General features: G+C 38.2%; 1 pseudogene; it reads right to left on the minus strand.

The window, feature by feature from the left end:
- Window positions 1-4,780: 4,780 nt before the first annotated feature.
- LOC114278102 (putative LRR receptor-like serine/threonine-protein kinase At3g47570) lies at window positions 4,781-6,126 on the minus strand (annotated as a pseudogene).
- Between the last annotated feature and the right edge of the window lie 4,986 nt (window positions 6,127-11,112).

Consider the following 11,112-nt stretch of genomic DNA (forward strand, 5'->3'; position numbering starts at 1 on the left):
TCTTGTTTTTCCAAAGTGACAGGCAGTGAGTAAGGCTTCACCCCAAAAACCAGAACTTAAACTGGAGTAAGAAAGCATAGCATTAATCATTTATGTTAATGTCCTATTCTTTCTTTCAGCTACTCCATTTTGTTGTGGTGTGTAGGGTGCAGACTTCTCATGAATAATACCAACATTTTCACAATATTCTGGAAAATGGTATTCACTACCTCTATCAAACCTAAGTCTCTTTGTTTTGACATTACTCTGATTTTCTACTTCTGTCTTAAAAATATTGAATTTATCAAGCACCTCATTTTTTGAATGCAAAAGATAGATATGACAGTACTTACAAAAATCATCAATAAATGTTACAAATATTTCTTACCACCTCTAGTGGGGGTACTATGCATGTCACATACATCACTATGCACAAGTTCAAGCAAAGACATGGTTTTATCTATTTAGGAAATGGAATGCGAGTAATTTTAGATTGTACACAAAATTTCAGTTTCCAAACAGATCAATATTATACTTAGGAATTAAATCTAAATTAACCATATCATGCATTTTCCTAGTATTAACATGAAATAAACGAGCATGCTATAAAGAAAGAGAATCAACAATATAAGCAGAAATAGATATATTATTGATAACGTTAAGTTTGAACATTCCTTGATACATGTAGCCCTTCCCAACAAAAATCCCACCCTTAGACAAGACAAATTTGTCCGACTCAAATACTAACTTGAAACCATGCTTATTAAGCATGCTTCCAGATACAAGGCTTTTCCTGACATCAGGTACATGATAAACATCTTTAAGACTTAGGACTTTTCTAGATGTAAACTCTAGATCCACCGTCCCTTTGCCTTTAATAGCAGTAGTTGAAGAGTTGCCCATGTAGAGAATTGTTCCATCATTCACTTGTTCATAAGTAATGAAATGACTCTTATCGTTGTAGACGTGCCTTGTTGCTCCTGAGTCAATCCACCAGTCACCAGCATCTTCGAGCATGTTCACCTCGGATGGCTTTTGATGCTTTTGGCTTTTTCTTGTATGACCGACATTCATTTCTGAAGTGCCCTGGCTTGCCACAGTGCCAGCAAGCGTCTTTCGGCTTCTTAGCATTTTTCTCAGATTGGGGTTCATGTTTACGCTTCTTTTTGTTGAACCTCTTACCATCATCCACCATGTGGATCTTGGACGTCTGAGCCAATTGGTTATCTTTACTTTCAAGTAACCTTGACTCTTTCTCAACTCGAAGGTGTTGAGCCAATTCCTCTAAAGTAAGATCTTCCTTTTTATGTTTCAAAGTTTTCTTAAAATCCTTACAAGAAGAAAATAGTTTCACAATTATAGATGAAACTACAATAAATTCATCCATGTTCATATTCTTTTGTTGAAATTGACTCAGAATATGTTGGATCTTATGGAATTGTTCCATAATGGGCTTTGTATCAATCATTGTAAAACACATAAAATTACCAACAAGAAATTTCTTACTGGTGGCATCCTTGGTGAGGTACTTTGACTGTAATAAGTCCTAGAGTTGCTTTTTCGTTTCCAGATGTTGATACACATCGAATAGAGAGTTTGACAGTGCATTTAGAATGTGTCCTCGGCAAATGTAGTCGTCATTCTCCCACTTAATTCTGGCACGGGTTTGCTCCACAGTCTTGTCTTCTTGCTCCGTCATATAGGGGTTGGTTAGCACATCGACCACTTTAAGACTAGTGAGCAAAAAATGCATCTTCTTTTGCCAGCGTCGGAATTTCCTCCATCAAAACGATCAAGCTTCATGAAATCTTGAGTCATTTTTTGAATAGACATCGCCATATCCAAATATTGTCTTTAGATTGTTGGAACAAAGGGTCTTGAATTCTTCAAATGGTGGTCTTCGGATCTTCAAAATTTGGCAATGATCTTGTCTATATAGAACAGAAAATTAGTGCTTCAAGTCGCGTTACTAAGTCGTTTTTCTAAAGACAATATTTGTACCGACCAAAAGGTATGCAGGGGGTTACAACAAATTTTCCTTCGGGATACAATGAAGCCTAATCTAAAGATCTAGTCTATCGGCATCTGCACTGACGACAATAGATTAGAACACTCTTGATATAATCAAGAAACCAAGACACTAATAATCAAATCTGCAGAACTTGATTATCAATAAGAAAAACAAAAATTTGCTTAAGGAACTCTTGATCGAAAATTCAAAATCAAGAGGGAGAGAGAGATAGAATTGCAGGAATTTTTTTTAGGATTTTGGATGGAATAAAATGGCTGATTTCGTAGCCTATTTATAGGCCTTAATGGATTTGATCGAATGGTCATGTCCCTTGATCGCATCCGATTAGATCTGACCATTGGATCAACGATCTATGGTGCAGATCATTCTGACACCGAATAGATGCCTTGACTAATCACACCTGATCATGATCGGGTGTGCCATCAAACGCCACACAGCCCACTGCCCATGCCGCGCGCGCATGTGCGTGTGCGGATGGTGTGAAGCACCATCCTTGCGGTGTGGGTGCATGCACACTAGCTTGCATCCCATAATTCCATATTCAAAAGAATATTCCATGTAGCACTTTATTAAGTGCTCCATATTTTGCTCTCTTTCTAATGTGGGACAAAGTCCCCAAGCTTAATTAATGCTTTCCAAAGAAAAACAATGAAGGTTTTGAAAACACCCAAAAATTAAACTATAAATTTTAAAAACCATTTTGAAAATTCCCCAACATGATTTAGTTTCATTTTAAGTGTGACCCATCATAAAATGTAAACTACGGAAAAAGATACTTGTTCGTAAAATAAATTACAACTCACAAAGGGTGGGGCTCTGTGTGGGATATGGGACACTATCATAAGTGTCTTGTGATCTATTATGTGATTTGTTTTTGTGCATGAACATTTACGCAGTTGTAGTCCTCCTATGCCCTCACAAAGGCTACTAAGAGAGGGAGAGATATCAAAGCACTTTGGGTGGGGTCATTACACTTTTTGGATACGAAGTTCACATATTTGGGCCAATCAAGTTTTGTGTATTGTTCACGCACTAAAAAGTGCGTGAACAAATTCATTTTCGCCAAAAATGTCCTCATAATTATATATTCCATATGAGCTCTCACAACATTTTTTTTGCTCAAATTGTTTTTCTTCTACTTATTGTTACTATTGTCAAGCTTGAAATTTTATACAATGTGTAGCTTGATCTCCTCTGGTGTTACTTATTAATTACAGGATTTGACAAACCAATGGAATAAGTAAATAATTGATCAGCCCTTACAGTTGAAAAGTCAATCATTTAAGCTAGACCTTATATGAAAGGCAAGGAAATCAAATATCTAACTCCAACCCAAACTATTGTGGATCTTGTGGTGGCAATAGTTTATTATTAATTCCTTTAATACTCATAAAGTTCATTTATTATTAATAATTATTTGTCATGTTTCCCTTATTTATGACAAAGTGTTGCATGGTATTATTCTACACCCTTTTGTGCATTAATTACTAATTCCTTTGAAAAATATCATCGGATAGAAAAATTAAAAGGTACACAAAATCAAATCACACATGGACATTACATTATCATTCTCATATGGACTAAATGGGAAATAACCTGGGAGTCAAATTATTTATACAATTTTGTGACATATAGGGTTCCAATTTGAAGATAAAAGTACAATCATAATCCTCTTCCTTTTTGAATGAGTGTTCCACGCCATTTCTCACTGTTTTGATAAGCATCAAGCTTCATATTGTCCTATAAAAATGAGATTTCAAGGGCATAAATATAAACTCATTCTAGATTAGTTTCGGGCACTAACAAAATTCACCTAGTTCAAGCACAAAAAATCATTATGATAATTTAAAATCACCATTAATATAAGGTGGTCAACGTTTTTGGTGCAGAAAATTAACACTATATGACATGACAAGTGTTGATTTTATTACTTTGTTACTGTGTATAGTATTTTTTATACAAAATAAGGTCAATAAGATTGTTCATTTAAAAGCACACACTCTATTCCTCCTTGATGCATTATTTATTTATTATTATTTTTTAAGCATGTTCGTTAGTGCAAACCAGTGCAATATACATGCATTTTGCCTCAGGATTCAAGACTTAGAATGGTAGCTTTTATTTAATCACCAGCATGTCTTTAGATGCCACATCTAGCCAGAAACCTAATATGTAAACCTCTATAAATTAATACATGTACATTAATTTATTGTCTTAACTATATGGCATTCAGATTATGCACCATGCGCCATGAGTCAAAGGTTCTTTCTGAAACTTCCGTACCATGAAATCTGTAGGAGCAAATTAAGCTTCAGTCAATGCAGCTCGTGGAGAACATTCCTTATATTCATTCGATCTTGCAGTGACTCCATCAAGCATGCCACACCAATATTAACCATTATAATCACCGCTTCTCCATTATGCTTGCATTTCTTACTTGTCTTGCCTTCAGATTCGTTGGGGCTTATTCTTCTTCCTTATTGCTACTTAGAAGTATCGGGTCCACAATTTCAATTACATGATCAGGCAAGGCCATCCTAGCAAAGTTGTGAAGGTTAAGGTCTCCTCCAAATATACCGTTAGTTGGTCCTTACTGTCGTCATCTCCAATAACAAGATCCCATAACTATAGATATCACCATTTTGGGACATCTCACCTCCTGGACCATACTCTGCAATGAAATTTTAGGGAAAACATTAGACATAATTAAAATTTAATCATTGGAAAAATTAGCATTAGTTTTGATAAAAAAAAGTTATCCAGAGCTGCTTATCTAGAAGTTCCCCTTACTCCAATAGAATTGCTATGGTTTGGATTACTGAGCTTGGTGTGAAACCTAGCTAAACCAAAATAACCAACATGGGCTGTCATGTCATGGTCAAGAAGAACATTTCTTGGCTTCAGATCATAATGAATGATCAGCGTTTGACAGTGGTGATGAAGATAATCAAGGGCACACACGCCACATCTATAGCAATGTTTATTCTTTGAACAAGGATGAGTCTTTGTTGCTTCTCTTTTCTGTTATCTGTTTCTGGACTTGAATGCAGCCACTTCTTGAGACTCCCATTTGGCATGAACTCATACACTAGAGCTTTAAAATCATTACCTTGAAAATCAATAGTTGAGCAAGCGGTTATGATCTTTATGAGGTTCCTATGTCGAATATTTCTTAAGGTTTAACACTCTGCCAAGAAACTCTTTGAGGCTCCTCGAGATTGTAGGTTAAATACTTTTACAGCGACAATTGATCCATCTTGATCAAGGATTCCCTTGTACACAGAAGCAAAACCACCCACACCAATCAAATTTTCTAAAGAAAACCCTTCAATTGCTTTAAGGAGTATTTTGTAAGAAAATTTCATGAATGACCTCAATAATGATCCATAGGACCAACTTTCCCTTTCCTCTTAAACCAGCAGAGCAGAAATGCTGACACAATTATTACTCCAACAAGCATACATGCTGTAGAGATAATTAATATGACTGTAATGGACATTTTTTTGATTCTTTGATCTTTGGATGGTGCATTTTGGTAGCTATAGTGCAGAAATGCCCCCACAGAGCCCATTATTCCCAGAAAGTGATATTGCACTTGCATGTGAGAAAATTCCTATGCTTGGAACCTCACTCTCAAAATTATTAGATGATAAATTTAAATACATGAGGGGAATCTGCTCCAAGAATTTGGGAATCTGTCCTGATAAGTTGTTATGAGAAAGATCGAAGTACTGAATACCTCTTAACGAGCTCAATGATGAAGGAATAGACCCTTAAAGCAAGTTACCCTCCAAGGATAGGTTTTGAAGACTAGTGTAGCTGCCAAGGGTACTTGGAATTTCACCAGACAATTTATTCTCAGAGATATCCAGTTCGGCCAAATTCTTTAGGTTGCCAACCTTTGAAGGGAGGGATTCGAAACCATTCCGACCTAGATTTAGTGAAATTGAGAGAGAGGAAATACTGAAAAGTTGTTTAGGTATGGTACCGCTAAAGTTATTCTGAGATAGGTTTAGTAATATTAAACTCTGGCAATTTCCAATGTTTGATGGTATGATTCCCTGTAATCTATTATTATCCAAGTGAAGTTCATTCAATAGTGACAGGTTTCCCATAGAATTAGGAACTTCTCCTGATAGTTGATTAGAACTAAGCAGCAGTCTTTGGAGCTTTTAAAAATTACCAACAATGGTGGGAAGTGTGCTAGTGAGTTGATTATCATGTACAGTTAAGTATGTTAAATTGACAAGATTACCGATTATTGATGGGATGACTTTATACGTGCTAAATAATCGAGATTAGTTGAAAGATTGCCAACATGATCTGGTAACACTCCCCTCAATTTGTTACCAAACAGATCCAATACTTCCAAATTACTATAATTGGCCAGAGAGCCAAAAAAATCCATTTCATCAGGCTCCCCACTTCCAAAATTGTTGGAATGTAGCTTTATGAACCACTTATGTGTTAGGCATCCAAAATCAATTGATATTTTCCCATTGAAATAGTTAATTCCTATGTCAATATATTCCAATTCTGACGCATTGGATAGTGAGAGTGGGAGGGGCCTAGTCAATTGGTTGTCATATAACTGAATTGCTTGAAGCTGAGGAAGCATTTGGCCGAGGCTTGGAGGAAAATTACCTCGAAGTTAATTTATAGTCAAAGAGAAAACAGAAAGAAAGGATAGGTTATAAGTGGAGGTAGGGATCATACCGGATAGGTCGCTCTCACCCAATGCAAAATAACTAATGTTTCTCAATTGAACCAATTCATCTGGGATACTTCCACTGAAAGCATTTTGAGCTGCAGATATAACCTCCAGAGCTATCAGGTTCACGAGGAAAGAAGGGATCCCTCCTGTTAAATTGTTCTTTTGAATAACGAGATGCTTGAGCTTTGACAGGAAACTGAGCTCCTGAGGAACTTTGCCTACAAGGTTGTTATTAGCCAAACCAAGGAACGTCAGGCTCGAGTAGTGAGAGAGGTTGGCTGTAATTTCTCCTTCCGGAGAGTTATTGTTCTAGTTTAAAGTTTGCAGACTGGACATGAGGCTAAGTTTTGTTGAAGATTGGCTCAGATTTGCTTTGTTTGCTTTGTCAACGATGGCTGCTAATTGAAGAAAAAGTGAAGAAGCTAGACATTCAGTCGAGCTATCCATGATAGGGTGGCTGACTGTTGGTGGTTTCCATGAATGTTGTCGGTGGCTTGTTGAAGACTTTGGCCCTCCCATTGCATCTATAAATGGTTAGTGAATGGAAGGGGTTCAGTGTAGTGAGTTGAAGAGAGAATACAGAGCATAAAACGAATTATAGAGTGTGTAATTCTTTCAAATTTAGTGAATTCGGCTGCCCGTGGACGTAGGCGATTTGCCAAACCACGTAAATCTTTGTGTGTTCTTACTTGTGTGCTTGTGTGTGATTGTTTTCTGCCTCCTAGGCACAACAAATTGGTATCAGAGCGTTGTTGTGTGAAAAACAAAACTTTTTTTTTTTTTTTTTTTTCTGTAAACTGAAAATTTCGAAGTTGTCAAAATCGAGTTTTCAGCCTACCAGGACGACCGCTTTGACAAGAGGAGTTCAAACCCAGAAAGACCAACCCACGAAGACACTTCACGTGCTATCATACGCTTGCCGGATTTCTACCGGAGACTTGCCAAAAAGTTTAGTCCGGTGAAGAAGCAAGGGCTAAAGAAGTCAACTTTTCCTAAATGCTTTAAGTATTCACTTGTGCACCAACATAGCACAAGTTAACACTTGGCAGAGTGGTTAGAGCCTTGGTTAAAACCCTTTAGGGCAAGGGTTCAAAACTCATCACAAATAAATTTCCAAATTATTTTTGGAAGCTGCCACGCCTGAACCACGTGGCTGCCAAGTCATTGCCACGTGTTGAGCCATGTCATCAACAGCTCACCCGCCACATCATCAACACACGTCAGCACATCTGCCACATTATCATTCCAGCTAGCCATTTTTTTAAAATTGTAAGGAGGCCCTGAAATTTTGGTAAATTATATTTCAGCCCCTGATCTTGCTAAAATTGTAATTTAGCCCCCAAAACTTCTATTAGTTGCAGTAAGGTCCCTAGAGTTTTGGAAAGTTGTAATTTGGACCTTGGATTTGAAGAAATTTCATTGAAGTCACTAAAGAAGTGGAGAAAGTGCTTTCCTAGCTAAATCAACCGTTCTGGACACCACCACAGATTCTGTTTTTTGAGATTCGGACCCAAATTTTTAGTGAAGTTTTTGGGAGCTTAGAACTTGCTGTGTTCGAGCATTTCAAGTGTTTGTTATTGTTTGTAGTGGAGATTATTGAATAGTGTCATTGGAAGAACCTACAGAGACGAGATCAACCGAGTCCACAAGTAACCCGACGACTACAAGCAACTCTAGGCATTGGACCCCAATGTCCCATGCTAAGTTCAAGGTAGAAAAGTTTGATAGAAGCAGCAACTTCGGCATGTGGAGATGAAAAGTTAAAGATATGCTTGTCGAGATGAACCTGCACTTCACTCTAGGAGACAAACCAGATGAATTGGATGAAATAGAAAGGGAGAAAGTAAATCTCCTAGCCTGCAGTTCCATCTGACTTTGCCTTGCAAAAGAGGAGAAGTAAACCTTCACAGAATATGATACTGCGAAGGAGCTTTGGAAGGCGCTAGAAGACAAGTTCATGACAAAGAGCATTGAGAACCGGCTCTACTTGAAGAAGAGGTTGTTTCATTTCGACTACAAGAAAGCTATTTCGATGAATGAGCACTTGAACAATTTGAACAAAATTCTTACTGATTTGAAAAACCTAGATGTTCAAATTGATGATGAAGATAAAGCACTGTTATTGTTAAATTCCTTGCCTAACGCATATGACCATCTCACCACTACTTTACTGTACGGTAAAGAAAATATCAAGTATGTTAATATTTCAAACGCCTTGGTAAATAATGAGTTCAGAAGGAAAGATAAACCTGTAAACAGGAACTCAGCGTCAGAGGCATTAATAGTCAGAGGCAGAACAAATAACAAAAGATATACAGGGTGAGGAAAGTCTCACTCAAAATCCAGAGGGAGATCATCAGATAGAAGATGTCTTGCAAAAGATGAGTGTGTTGCTTGTCGCCAGAAGGGGCATTGGGCAAAAGATTCTCCCAATAAAGACAAGAAAGATGAAAATGTAAACGTTGCACGAGATAGAGATAATGGTGATGGATCAGCCTTCACAGTTTCATCACTTGGCCATTCTGATGAATGGATTCTAGATTCCGGATGTTCCTACCACGTGTGTTCTAACAAGCAGTGGTTATCGAGCTTACGAGAGTTCGATGGAGGAGTTGTACTGATGGGCAACGACCAAGCTTGCCAGACAAAGGGGATTGAAATAATTCGACTGAAGATGCATGATGGAACAATCAGAATTCTCGAAGATGTTCGGTACCAGATTTGACGAAGAATCTCATCTCAGTGGGAGTTTTAGATTTCAAAGGTTACAGAGTAATTATAGAAGGTGGAGTCCTCAAAGTTGTTCGAGGAGCATTTGTTGCAATGAAGGGTACTCGAAAGGGAAATTTATATTTCCTAGATGGCTCTGTAGTCACAGGGAGAGTGGCTGTGTCCACCAGCTCAGAGGATGACGCATCAAACACGTCTAAACTTTGGCACATGTGCGTAGAGCATGCTGGAGAAAAGGCTTTACAAGGATTGGTAAAGCAAGGCCTGTTGAAAGGCTCCGAAATAGGGAAGCTTGAGTTCTGCGAGCATTGTGTACTGGGCAAACAAATAAGAATCAAGTTTGGTACTGCCATTCATCGTACCAAAGGGATTTTGGACTACGTTCACACAGATGTTTTGAGACCTTCCAAGAATGCTTCTTTGGGAGGTAAACACTACTTTGTGTCATTCATTGATGATTTCTCAAGAAGAGTATGGGTTTACGCAATGAAGCATAAAGATGATGTATTAGACATCTTTCTTATGTGGAAGAAAATGATTGAGACCTAGACAGGCAAAAAGATCAAGAAGCTTAGATCTGACAATGGCGGGGAATACACATCAGATCCCTTCTTTGAGGTTTGCCGGAATGAAGAGATAGTCAGACATTTCACAGTTAGTAGAACGCCACAGCAAAATGGAGTTACAGAACGCATGAACCGCACTTTGGTGGAGAAATTCTGGTGTATGCTGTCACATTTAGGATTGAGCAAGGCATTTTGGGGTGAGGCAATGAACTATGCTCGTCATCTTGTCAACAGACTACCTACGGCTGCACTAGATGGAAAGACTCCCATGGAGGTATGGTTAGGAGTGCGAGCTACTGATTATGATCAGCTACGTATCTTCGGATGTCCAGCCTATTTTCCTGTTACAGAATTTAAGTTGGATCCTAGACCAAAGAAAGCTATCTTATTGGGCTTTAGTGACGGCGTCAAGGGATGTAACTCTGGTGCCTTGAATCAAAGAAAGTTGTCACTAGAAGAGATGTTACCTTTGATGAGTTTACAATGTTGAAGCAGCCAAATCCTTAAGAGAATGGGGAAGCATTGAAAAAGTCAGTGCAGGCGGAGTTTGAGACTCCAACAAAGATTATTCAGCCAGTCAACCATCCTGAAGAAGTGTCAGTTGATAGCTCTGAAGAAGATCCTAAAGAGAGTTAAGATGAGAATGAAGATCTAGGGGCCCTACAACAGTCAGAACCCATTGCAATCAGAAAAGGAAAAAAGGGTTACTAAACAACCCACTTGGATGACCGATATGGTGGCCTATGCACAATGTTCCTTGTACTTTCAAAGAAGCCGTGCAGAATGCAGAAAGTGTTAAGTGGAAGGAGTCTATGGAGGAAGAGATCGGGTCACTTCACAAGAACCAGACTTGGGAGTTGGTGCGACTTTCAAAGGGCAAGAAAGCAATTGGGTGTAAGTGGGTTTACACCAAGAAGGAAGGCATCCCAGGCAAAGACAATATCAGATTCAAAGCTAGATTGGTAGCTAAAGGCTATGCCCAGAAGGAAGAAATATACTACAATGAGGTATCCTCATCTGTTGTGAAGCACACATCTATTTGTATCTTGCTAGCTTTGGTTGCACAGTTTGATCTCGAGCTCGCCCAACTC

This window comes from Camellia sinensis, chromosome 1 (genome assembly GCF_055761805.1).
Source record: "Camellia sinensis isolate YWXY chromosome 1, ASM5576180v1, whole genome shotgun sequence".
Lineage (NCBI taxonomy): Eukaryota > Viridiplantae > Streptophyta > Magnoliopsida > Ericales > Theaceae > Camellia > Camellia sinensis.